The sequence below is a fragment of the Argopecten irradians genome, chromosome 11 (genome assembly GCF_041381155.1).
Source record: "Argopecten irradians isolate NY chromosome 11, Ai_NY, whole genome shotgun sequence".
Classification (NCBI taxonomy): Eukaryota; Metazoa; Mollusca; class Bivalvia; order Pectinida; family Pectinidae; genus Argopecten; species Argopecten irradians.
Window position 1 is genome coordinate 11,664,756 of NC_091144.1, and position 14,160 is coordinate 11,678,915.

Consider the following 14,160-nt stretch of genomic DNA (forward strand, 5'->3'; position numbering starts at 1 on the left):
AAATTTAACCGATAGCATCCTTATGGGCTACTGAATGAAAATTGTACAAATGGTCGGGCTGACCCCACCAGGGGCCTGAGGGGCAGGGCCAAATGGGGTCAAATTGGCAATTTTCATATAAACAACTTTGACTTCTTTGAAACTAAGCAGGTGATAGCACTCATAATGCAATGGAAGCATCATTATAGGGTGGGGATTCAAAATTTTACAAATGATGAGGCTGACCCCCCAGGGGCCTGTGGGGTGGGGCCAAAAGGGGTCAAATTGGCGATTTCATATAAACAACTTCTTCTCCGAAACTAAGCAGGTGATAGCACTCATAATGCAATGGAAGCATCATTATAGGATGGGGATTCAAAATTTTACAAATGATGAGGCTGACCCCCCAGGGGCCTGTGGGTTGGGGCCAAAAGTGGTCAAATTGGCTATTTCATATAAACAACTTCTTCTCCGAAACTAAGCAGGTGATAGCACTCATAATGCAATGGTAGCATCATTATAGGGTGGGGATTCAAAGTTGTACAAATGATGGTGCTGAAACCATGGGGTCCTAAGGGCCCGTGCCAAAAGGGGTCAAATTGACTATTTCATATAAACGACTTCTTCTCTGAAACTTAGTATTGGATAGCACTCATAATGCAATGGTAGCATCCTGATAGGGTAGGGATTCAAAATTATACAAATGATGAGGCTGACCCCCAGGGGCCTGTTGGAGTGGGCCAAAAGGGGTCAAATTGGCAATTTTGATATATAAACAACTTCAAATCTTCTCCAAAACTAAGCAGGTGATAACTAGCACTCATAAAGCAATGGTAGCATCATTATAGGATGGGGATTCAAAGTTGTACAAATGATGGTGCTAACCCCCCAGGGGCCTGTGAGTGTGGGCCAAAAGGGGTCAAATTAGCAATTTTCATTTAAACGACTTCTCTGAAACTAGGCATTTGATAGCACTCACAATGCAATGGTAGCATCCTTATAGGGTAGGGATTCAAAACTGTACAAATGAGGGGGCCAACCCCTGGTGGCCAAAGGGGCAGGACCAAAAGGGGTTAAATTGTCTATTTTCATATAAACGACTTCTTCTCTAAAACTATGCATTGCATAGCACCCACAATGCAATGGTAGCATCATTATAGGATGGGAATTCAAAATTGTACAAATGATGGTGCTGAACCCCCCGGGGGCCTGAGGGTTGGGTCAAAGGGGGTCAAATTGGCAATTTTCTAATAAACGACTTCTCTGAAACTAAGCATTGGACAGCACTCATAATGCAAATTCAATGGTAGCATTCTTATAGGGCAGTAGGAATTCAAAATTGTACAAATGATATGGGGCTGACCCTCGTGCCCTGTTTGGCGGGCCCAAAAGGGGTCAAATTGGCTATTTCATAAAAACGACTTCTTCTCTGAAACTAAGCATTGCCGGACAGCACTCATAATGCAAATTCAGTGGTAGCATCCTTATAGGGTAGGGATTCAAAACTGTACAAATGATGTGGCTGACCCCCAGGGGCCTGTGGGGAGGGCCATTAGGGGTCAAATTGGCTATTTCCTTTAAACGGCTTCTTCTCTGAAACTAAGCATTGGATAGCCCTCACAACGTTGTAAGGAAACTTAATTACCATCTATGATATGGGACGGCGTGCGCGACCAATCAAACGGCGCGTTTGACCTTGCCCTAAAAGAGGCTATTTTCAGCAACAAGATGGCTGCAGAGTCTGAAGCGATGACCGGCGAATGGTATTTATTTAACACTCTTATTATATTTCCGTTGTCCATACTTTGTTTTAGTCTAAATATATACATATTAAGAACATGCAAACCAGTGTAGAAAACTAGATGCTCTTTAAAGAGTGTGTTTTCCGCGGAAATTTAAATGAAACACTTGCCCTATGACCAAACCTATTGCGATTTAGGTAGGCTAGGCCTAGATACCACCCGTACTGTTCGATTTTCACCTCGATGTCTTGTAGGAACATGTGTTTAGGATATCAAAAACAAATTGGTATTTTGGAGGCTTCCTATAAGCAGGAAGCAAGATATCGTTTTAATAATGAATATGTTGGTAACCCCCCGCCTCCCCCGCACACACAGATCTAACACACTCATAGTTAGGCCTATTACAATGCCGGCACATGATCTTGCGCACCTAAGAGTTTCATAGCCGATAGATAATTCATTAAATATTTATTTATTGTTAAATTATGGTGTCAGCAAGGAACAAACATTTGTTTTTCAGTACCTTCCAACAATAAATGATATCTTTTCAGTTTACCAAAAATAAACGAAAAACATTGACCTTAACAGCTGTTATCCCATGTTTGAACTGTAAACACGGCACATGATCTTGCGCAGTACACTATAATCCAATTTTAATCATACTATGATATTCAATTTATTTAGCTGACCATTCTAATTTCAATGAAAAACAAAATAATTGAATTATTTGTTTGTTTGTTTGTTTGTTTGATTTATTAACGTCCTATTAACAGCTATGGTCATGTAAGGACGGCCTCCCATGTATGCGGTGTGTTGCGTGTATGTTGTGCGAGGTGAGTGTACTGGGAGAATTGAATTATAAATCTGACTGCAATTTTTAAAAATGTCAAATAAAAAAAAACGATGGAGACTTTTTTAATCAGGAGTCACTTTCCGCCATTCTTCCACTATCGCCCCATTGTAACACGGTACGTCTGCACCTTAGACTAAAAACTGAGATTGTATCAGAATTTACATGTCTAAATAAGTTTGTTACTTTATTAAAATTAGCTGAATTAAATTACCAGTGCACAAGATCATGTGCCGCGCAAGTAGTCGCAAAACCTGTCAATATTATTTGGCTTTTTAAATTTATTTTATTTTTTTTTTTTTAAATTTAAAAAGCCTAATAATATAGGCAGGTTTAGCAGACTACTGCGCACGATCATGTTCCTTTCCTGTATGGCTACTGTAGTCGCGTTGCAACAGTAACTGATATAATAATATACAGCGCCATGACAAAAGTATTTGTGATTTTCCAAGATGGCGGACGTCATTTCATTAAGCATCGCTGATGGAAAACGTTATATAAACAACATTAAAATAATTGCACTTACCTAGTATTTTGTGAGGTGACCTTTGGACTTGATAACTGCCAACAAACGGCGAGGTATTGAATTATATAAAGATCTGACGTATTGCAGATCGAGTGAATGAAACCCATATATCGGAAATCGCTAGAAACAGCTGGTCTGCAGATCTGATTTTCCGGGCGTTGTTTTGCAAAGTGCTTTTGATTCTAAGCCACAAATTTTCAATAATATTAATGTCTGGTGATTGTGCAGGCCATATAATGGTTGGTATATTATTTTGCAGCTTAAATTCGTTTGTAACATGTGCCCGATGTACGGAGGCATTGTCGTCTTGGAATCTATATATTTTGTCGGCGAAATGCTGAGCGATAACAGGCCAAAGATTGTCATCTAGTATATTTATGTATTTCTGGGCATTTATATTTCCATCAACTTTACAAAGAGTTCCTACACCATAATATGTGATGCATCCCCACACCATAACAGATATCCGGCGCTGACGGGGAGGGCACATGCACTCTGGTAGAAAAGATTCACAGGCTGTTCTCCACACATATACACGGTGATTATCACCTATTACAACCTGACTTTCATCAGAAAATATTATAGTTTTCCAATATTGTTCCACACTAAGTCGTCTTTTTTCTAAACACCAGCTTAAACGTTTTTTACGATTTACTTCCGAAACAGCCATCTTTTTTCTGACAACTCTGCGCTTCAAATCCTTTTTATGAAGAAATCTTTGAACAGTTCGACTATTTATTGTATTTTGTACATCCAATCTTTCATTTAATTCATTAGTTATTTCCGTCAATACCTTGCCTCTGTTTGTTTTTTGTGTAACGAAAAAGCCATGTTGTCTCTCGTTGACAACTTAGACGGCCTACCTGTTCTTGCTTTGTTTTCCAGAGTTCCCCTTTCCAAATACCTTTTCCATATGGATCTAATCGTAAATTCTTGTATTCCAGTTGCCTTCATCAACTCTGAAGTTTTATGTCCGTATGACTTCATTTCTATTATAACTTTTTTTTCATATCAGACGAAACTTCCGCCGATTTCCTCCCCATCTTTACGTGGCTTTGTTTACGTTGGTATTTTAGTAAGCTGACGTCTGTCTTTGACAAATGACGTCAGTTACGTCATCTGCGACGTCATATAAAAAAATTAGCCAAAAATATACATTTCTGTACGAGTTATACCCCTTTAATCGCCCGAAGCGCACAGCGGCAGAGCCGCCATTTTAAAAAATCGCGAATACTTTTGTCATGGTGCTGTAGTTGTCAAATTTTCGAGGCAATCTATCCCCTTATCAAAATCAAACAAAAAGTGTATGGACAATGTATTCACAAAAATAAACAATAACACACATAGGCAATAACATTGATATACCAATATAGTATCTGGGCTTACACTAACTTTCCAGTTTGCTTAGCAAAAGTTGCGAAAGTTTTTCTCTTTAGCAAATATGAATTTCATTTAGCAAATTGTGAAAAACATTAAATAACTAAGGAGCATCAAATAATGTTTTTATGCATCAAGTGAAAAGTACACACATACAAAAGATCTTGACCGTTCATTAAATCATACTCCGTCGTGCGTATTGTTACTTTACATCCTTCAACATTAAAATATACAGTAAAACCCCTTTAACTTGAACAGCAGGGGACCAGGTCAATAGTTTGAGGAATACGGGGTATTCGACTCATTTGAGGTTGGTCACAATCAACAGTCAAAATGTCCGGTCTCAAACTATGACAAACAATGCACGACAATGACATTTTAATTACCCTACCTCTATCTTTCAACATTTTGGATTTCTTTATTTAAGTGTTTTATTGATAGCAATATCAAGTTGCAAAAAAATGTATAACATAAATTTAGCGTTTGAAAAAGCTAATGAGAAAGCCCTAAATCATTCACAGCAGAGTAAGCGATCGTCATCTAGGTCAATGCAGAATCCATATTGGTCAACAAGGAGTACATTTTATATTATTTAATTATCATAAATCATTTATAACATTTAAAAAATATATACTCACAATAAAGTTATTAACCAGCATATTTACGGACATAAGAAATGATATTTATAGATGTCTATTTAGTAAAAGCGTAACGTTGGGTTATATGAGTTTACAAGTAAAGTTACAAAATACAATTTACGAGATACGGAACGCACTGATAAAATGTACTTTGCATATATCGTTTGATATCATTTACATCTTACGATAAATAACATTGTGTTAGCTTGTCGAATGAAACCAACAAAGAAATTAAAAAAAAATAAACTTTTATAATTAGGCGGACGTCAGCAATATCTTCCGCCTCTTTTGTCATTTCACATTATGTGTACTTTCTATTTACCAAGATCAAAAACTTCCGTATTTTCATATTTACAGCTAAGATTATTACGAGAGAAACATCAATAACTTAATGCCTTTTCTGAAATATTCAAATAAAGTTAGCATCAAACAATGACTTGCGATTGTGTAGGTAGGTAATAATGACACCGTTAATGTCTTAATTACCTAAAGGCTCGACACACCAACTGTATAAACACAAGATCGTGAGCAATTATTCATGTCGGTCTGTGCAGTCAGGTGTGACACAGGTAAAAAAATCTCAAGGGCTGAACACCTGTTCGACGAATACATGGGTAAATACTATGTATTTGATGAAACAGGTACAATAATTCTGTTCCAGGAATAAGGGGTACCCGACGAATAGCTGTTCGAGCTATCCAGGGTTTTGTTGAATAGATTATATACGGAGACGGTCGGGACTGTACGACCAGATTGACGAATAGGGGGTATTCGAGGAATAAGGGTTTGAGTTAGAGGGGTTTTACTCTATGTATATGGTACTGTACAGTAACTGTACAGTAACTGATTAATTTATCAACTGTTTTAGACTTGCTATGAAAGTAATGTGACTGAAAAAACTATGTTTGAAGCTTGTGTCTGCGAAACTTAAGCATTTTTTGCGAATTAGGATGAATTTATTTTAGCAATTAGCCAGATTGATTCGTTATTAACGAAAATGCGAATAGGTAGTGTTAGCCCAGAGTATATATGTATATATACTACATTGTATAGCAATGCATATCATATGGATCATCCCTTCCATGGGTCGCTATTCCAGTTCTAGTGTAGCAATTGGTGTCAGTAGATTTGTTTATACAAACACTGGACATATCAGTTGAACATACTTGGCGGAGGTACGCTGGGGATCTCGGTTTTGGTCATATACTGTTTGAACATCAAACCAAAAGAAAACTCAGCTTCAGGTAATTTGTATCTTGCAGACATGTATACAACAGTTGATAATAAGGTACTTCTTCGACCCGTAACTTATACACTTAGTAGCGACTCTATATGTAGTGGTGATAACACATATAGAATATATCATAGAAAGACATGTGCTGAACCTGAACAGTACTGTGAAAAACATGAATACATAAAAAAACTATGTATACTGTACTATTTTTAGGTCATCTGACCTATTGTTATCATGCACCGTCCGTCGTCGTGCGCTGTGCGTAAACTTTTCATTCAAACAACTTCTTCTCAATAACCGAAAGCCCAGGGTACTGATATTTGGCCTGTAGCATGCTGGGATGAAGGGCTACCAAGTTTGTTCAAGCGAATGACCTTGACCTTCATTCAAGGTCACAGGGGTCAAATAGGCTAAAATCTTTAAACGACTTCTTCTCAAGAACCAGAAGGCCCAGGCTACTGATATTGGGCCTGTAGCATGCTGAGATGAAAGGCTACCAAGTTTGTTCAAATGAATGACCTTGACCTTCATTTAAGGTCACAGGGGTCAAATAGGCTAAAATCTTTACACAACTTCTTGTGAATAACTAAGAGGCCTAGAGACCTGATATTAGGCCCCTGACATGCTGGAATGAAGGGCTATCAAGTTTGTTCAAATGAATGACCTTGATCTTCATTCAAAGTCACAGAGCCTTGTCAGAGGTCAAATAGGCTAAAATCTTTAAATGACTTCTTCTCAAGAACCAAAAGGTACAGGATACTCATATTGGGCCTGCAGCATGCTGGGATAAAAGGCTACCAAGTTTGTTCGAATCAATGACCTTGACCTTCATCCAAGGTCACAGGGGTCAAATAGGCTAAAATCTTGAAATTACTTTTTTGTGAATAACTAAGAGGCCTAGAGACCTGATATTGGGCCTGTGACATGCTTGGATGAAGGGCTACCATATTTGTTTTTAAAAAAATGACCTTGATCTTCAATCATGATCACAGGGCGCCAATGTAAATTATATCAAAACATGTAAGTCTCAGTGTGTACTCGTGTGTATGCAGATGCAGTTATCACACTATTTACATTTCCATGTCACTTCTACAATATAAACTAACCAAGGCAAAGTGAAGTATATGACAGTATAACTGACACCCAAAACATGACCATTATGACGTCACTAATGTTGACGAGGTATTGTCAACTGATCAACGTCAAAATGGCTGTTCCATCTTGTGGATTAAATCGTCGTTGATAAACGGTTGTCCTGGTCTAGCTTAAACAATGCAAAAGCAGAAACCCTAATATGAGTTGATAATGTAAATACATGTGTAAGTATTAAACTATGTAGCGCACATTATGAAGATTTTCTGCAAAGCTCTGGCATCTATATAGACCATTGATGCCATAGGAAGATAGTTTAATGCTTCAATGTATTTTTTAGAAATTAAGCAATTATGGTTAGAATAGTATATATATATGTATAGTACTCAATAATATGTTTTCCTATTGGCCATTAGTACGTCACATGACAGAATACTGGATTCTGATTGGCTACACACATGGTTACTATTTGCAGTAGTGCCTGGGCAAGCGGGTACTATTGAAGTGGCGCAATATTGAACGTGAATGTATTGTGTTGTCACTATTACATGATGTCATGATAACATTTCGCTTCAACCAAGACGCCAAGATGGCGGACAGGCTGTTGTGGGCGTGGATGGAAGCAAATGTTGCTTTTCTAAAGAAGACAGTTCACTCTTGTTCTGTATTGATCTACTTTTAATCTTCATTAAGCTGAATCCCATTTTATAGAAACACAGATTTCTGCGACAATGCATATGTTAAATTTGTACTTTTAACATAACAACGTGGTGTGGAAATGGAGATAGTGTTGCGAGGTGTAGCTTGACGTGTTTCTGTTACAATGACATGAAAACGGGTCTCATGTAATGGTGATGTACTGACCCATTATGGCCTGGTTGAGAGGGCACTTTTGCCTCATAGTATTGTCTCGTGATAGGATCTATAGTCTCCTCGCCTTCGGCTCGGGCACTATTCCATCCCTCAACAATACTTTGAGGCAATAGTGCCCTCTCAACCAGGCCATAATAAATAAATAGTTCAATGAAAGTCTTGAGCAATTTACTAAAACTTGGAAGGTTAATGTAACCTGAATGCAGATAATTCAAAACTCAATTTATTTCCATGAACTCTACAAATTCTATCATAGAAGCATATAATTATATTTCAATACTGAGGCTTATGATCGTTTAAAACCAAGATATATTTTGTCTGATTCAGCTTAAAAATGTTAGATACAATGTAGAAGACTAATTAAGGAAAGACATTTGGCGATCAAATTAAATAAAGACTTGTAATTCACTCCAATATAGGATGCATCTAGGATATGATACCTTTCAATAGATGTGTGAAAGGAGCCGGTCAATGTGGTTTGTATTAATGTACATGTACATATGGTCCCTGTCACTCAATTGACATAGCATGATTCTTTGACTCATTCAATAAGAGCCATGAATTTTCAGGGTACCCATCAGGAATGGTGTGTAATTTCCCTTATTCTAAATATGTTTCGTTCTGGAGCATAGTATGTATCCTTGTTGATTAGAGATCATTTTTTGGCGAGGGTCACCTCGCCATTGTGATCGTGGTTGCAAAATTCTCTTACAGTCAATTTCCTCAATATGATTGGCTTAGAAATTGCTCGCAGATACTAGCGCTCCTAGCCGCAGTGTATTCAACAACTTTGATTTTACCGGGAATTTTAAATAGCAAATTTTGAATATGAAAGTTACTGAAATAAGCGTATCTGTAACGTTGAAATAGGAATAGTATATTACGGCTTTCATATCCTTACTATATACACTATCCAAAAGATCTTCTGTTCGAAAATGTTCACATGAATTGTTTACAAAGTATCTAGACTTTTCGTCCCCAAAATTGTGTTTACAATGAATGACGACGTTTCGTCCCAAAAATGCTTCGCTCCGAAGCTGGTTCCCCCCAGACGTTTACTCCCTATTAGTGACAGTTATCCCGCAACGGAAACAAATGATATCGATACTTCACCTCGAACATCAAAATTGATACCATAACGAATTTTGTAATTTGAATCAAATTTGTCTCGGAGCAAATACATTTCATGGCGTAATGGAGATGCATTTATCACGGCTGTGTTCAGGATGACATGGACGTAAAACTACAATTGAAGAAAGACAACTCTAACAAAATTTTGGACAAACTTGGTCTACTGATGAAATAGCACGTGACAGACGGTGAACATTTTGTAAGTATCCAAGGTGGCGTTATCTTAAAACTAACAGCAGTTAATAAGGTATGAATATTTATCATATCCATAATTATCGATAATTTCATAAGCACATGTATAAATATTGGATTATATCTATATATATACTAAAGCACGTTCAGAGATTACCACTAAACCATACTTTTAAAACATTTTAGTTATTTTCACCACAGGAGCTTGCCGTTCTGATCATATATACATACAGCTTATTCATTAAACTAGGTAATACGAAGTAAATTTTTGGCCGAATGACATAAATCATATATGGAATGTTCATATAACTCGAAGTGATATTTTTGGACTACTAGATCGACGAAAATGCCGATTCCTTTTTCATAATTCTTCCGTAAAACGGCACTTAAAAAGCTGTTTCAATCTGTAACAAATGTAGAGAAAACTGTTAATTGTTTAGCAATTATCCTGAGTTATATTTTACCAAAAAGCATCAGAGATTAGCAATTAAAACTTACATAAACATATTTCCGACTCTCACTTGCATTGTGTGATCACTCGAGCGGAACTAATCTCTACCACCTGGCACAGTCTTACAAATGCATTCGCACAAAAGCCCACATGATCACTGTTTTTACTGCGATTACATCTTATGTAAGTTTTTTTTTAACTTTTTACTCAACAAAATAGACTTTACGCTTTTCATGATCAGCACCATCATTTTCTGTATAACTTATTAATTGACCGCTGTACCCATGCATACGTGTGTAAATTTATACTTTTTTGTGCACATTATATAACAAATGCTATATTACAATCAATTTATGAAGGACGAAACTCTTACATGTAAGAACAGGAGGACTGAAGAACAGCGGTAATTAAACTTCAATAATATTTCCTCTATGCTGGTATTGCTATTTATGATTAAAATGTTTAATTATATGATATTAGCCTTTTCAGTAATTACTCTGTTAATACATTTATTGTTTCCTTATGTTTTATAGAATGTCAGCATGCATGTATCATTTCAACTGGAAACAGTCTAGGAGAAGAATTGTGTGAACAAAAAGAAATAATTTTCAAATGTGGAAGCTTAATATTGTAATCATTTTCAATCCGAAAATAATTACTATAATCATCTTCAAATTCCTTATTGTGAATTTAACTGTAATATGATTTAAGCATATACCTGATATTTGTTTATATTCTATGACATGTACATGCTTGAAATGAAATGAATAAATAAATAAAAGATTATTTTAATTTAAAACACAATATGACTTTAGCTGTTTATATTTTTTGTCAAAAACATATTAAGCTTATCGTTAATAACACACTAATCATCACCTTCGAGACAATTTAATGAAAATCAATTAAACATTAATTTGTATCTCACAGGTCCTCTTATGTTTTCCCTGCCTTGACTATCAATGTTCCCTGATCACTCTGAAAGTAATGATTTTACCTTTTTTTCGGTCACCACATGAACTGCCTTTAAATCAATCACACCAATGAGACATACATTTACTGCATTCATTATAACACTGCAAGGCAATTCGGCAAGATCAGCGAACATTGTTGTTTGATTTACCTTGAATATCTACATGCACAGTATGGTACCGTAACAGGAGAGGAGAAAATGTAGCGGCCAGACCGGGATTCGATCCCGGGACTCTCCGAACACTAGCCGAGTGCTCTACCGACTGAACTACCTGGTCATCGATAATTGACCCAGTCCAGTCCCGCTACACTCCTCCCTCCTTTTTTGAAGACATACAAGACCCTTTCAAACGCCACAACCGTTGGTTATTTAGTTGGGTGCCAATTCTGTAACAGGAGAGAAGAAAATGTAGTTCTTCCGACTGAGCTACCTAATCACCGATAATCAACCCAGTCTTGATCCCGCTACAAATATTTATCTGGTTATTTTATCTCCCTTCCTATTTTCTATAAAAGTGGTAGTTTCTGCTCCTGCTTAGCGCTCAGCATAACGGGTGTGGGACGACTGGTTTGCTCGTTGTCAGTATAATGTGACCGGGTGGGATGTGTTGCCTGGTGCCTTCGGCGGCATGCTTCAGTGATATAGCAGTCTTTCAAAACACGCACCTCGCACGACATACACGCAACACACCGCATACATGGGAGGCCGTCCTTACATGACCATAGCTGTTAATAGGACATCAATTAATCAAACAAACAATCCTATTTTCAATCTACCTTTATGACTTAGAATCTTACGTGGTGGAAAAGAATATTTTGTCTTACAAATCTTGACAAATTATGCACACTGTGATTGTTGCAAGCTAAACTACGTATCCGCTAGCTGATTGCTGTTGATTGTTAATGATCTCAAACACACTAATTACTTATTGTGCCAATTTAAGTAAATATATTCTACTCTTTTCAAATATTCTTGATTACTATTCATGTGTAATATCTCAAAACATTGACATGTGCACGGAGTACGGCGAACCAGACCGCCCATGTTTTGGACATCTGCTAGATATTTCAGTTTCAGGTTACGGTCGCCAATAAAAGAAAACAAACACAATGCGGTTTTCATATGTTATTTCTTCTAGATACAACACTTTTTGTGCAAGTTGTCAAGCATTTATGGGGAATATTTTGCATTGAAATTGTCGCCTTCATACATCGGTTTTTGGGACTCCCTGGACATTGTTTTTCCCCATTTTTTTGATGCGCAAAATATATTGATAGTAGATTTTTTAAGCATTTTCAGCCCTAAAAAGTACCTGCGCAAATTATACCAGTTTTTACGGTATATGATATTGGAATGTATCCCAAACTTTTTATCATATTATTTGCCAAAAACACTGTTATGATATCAGAAATATCTGATGGTCTACAACAAATGTTAGATGAATTTTAACAATATTGCATAACATGGAAATTAGAACTTAATATCAGAAAGATAAAAATTGTGATATTCTCAAGACGTAAATCGGTACAACAACACCAGTTGATGTTATGGAATACAGAATTAGATTTATAAAAATTGTTTACATATCTAGGTACAGAAAATAATGTTAATGGTAGCATTTTTAAAGAAAGGGAAAAAACCTGCTGAACAAACAATTAAATCGGTGTTTGCTATTTATAAGAAATAAAGGATTGTATCTCTTCCTGTTCATCTTAAACTGAAAATATTTGATTCACTTGTAATGACAGTTTTATTATACTCATCAGAGGTATGGGGATTTGAAAATAAAAAATGTAGAAAAATTCATTTGTAATTTTGTAAAACGTTCCTGAAGTTAAGAAAGTGTACAAACAATTTCATGGTCTATGGTGAGCTAACAAGTTATCCGGTTTGAATTGAAGTTCGGATACAATGTATATCAATCAACTTGCTGTTTTACAAAAGAATAATTACAAAACTTGTTAAAAGTAGACCAATTGACCAATTTATTCAAAAATCACATGATGATATTGATAAGTCTTCTAGAGGACAGACATATTCTATATTTAAGACATTTTGGCATAGAAAAGTATGCCTCTTGTCTTTCTCTGCTGCAAAACAATACTTGTTAACTGATACTGTGGTCCCAGGAACTTGATGGCAATAGCTATATATAGTCATTAAGAATGGATATTTTCATTAACATCAAATTAACAAGGAAAATGCTAAAGGTGTTATAAAATCATTTGACATATAACATCATAGGAAATATTAGAATGGGCTTCCAAGATTTTAGTATGTGTCTCTTATTTTACACCTTGGTGTCCAAGGAATCCTCAAAAGTCCAAACTGGAAGGAACACCAGCCAAATTTATTTCTTATTGTACAAAACTACAGTAGTATTGACCTTAGAAATATATTCCTCCTATCATCAAGACCGAGCCATTTAGTACTTTCAGTACTTTGATTATTATTTTTGTACTCAAGGTGTGTTATTTTACACAATTTTAAACAGGAGAGGGGGCGGAATGGTATACTGGAATTGGGTTGTCCGTCTATCAGTCTGTCTGTCTGTAGACACTTTATCTGGCGAATTACAAAACTACTGGACTGATTTTGATAAAATTTGGTACACAGAACCCTGGCATAAAGGACAGTTGAGTAAACCATATATTCTGCTATGTCCCCCTATTGTCAGATCGCCAGCTGTCCATCAAACCGCACATGACTTTACAGTTTATGTTGTGTATGCTATGATGCTAGCACCAAACCCTTAGTGGCGTACCTACCGAAGGACAGGCAAGAGGCAGCAGAGATCGATGGTATGTTACATTTTTAGCCCACCATCATCAGATGGTGGGCTATTCAAATCGCCCTGCGTCCGTGGTCCGTCGTCCGCCGTCCGTCGTCCGTCGTCCGTCCGTAAACAATGCTTGTTATCACTATTTCTTAAAAACTGCTGCAGGGATTTTGTTCAAACTTCACATGGAGGGTCCCCTTGGTCCATATTTGTGCCATACAGATTTTGAGTCTGATCGGAAAAACAAGATGGCCGCCAGGCAGCCATCTTTGATTTTGGCAGTTGAAGTTTGTTATCGATATTTCTTGAGAACTATTAAAGGGATT

The 14,160-nt window shown here is 36.7% G+C and overlaps 1 pseudogene; it reads left to right on the plus strand.

Annotated features, from left to right (window-relative positions):
• Nucleotides 1-1,689: 1,689 nt before the first annotated feature.
• Nucleotides 1,690-14,160, plus strand: part of LOC138334397 (uncharacterized) — a 37,384-nt pseudogene continuing 24,913 nt past the window's right edge.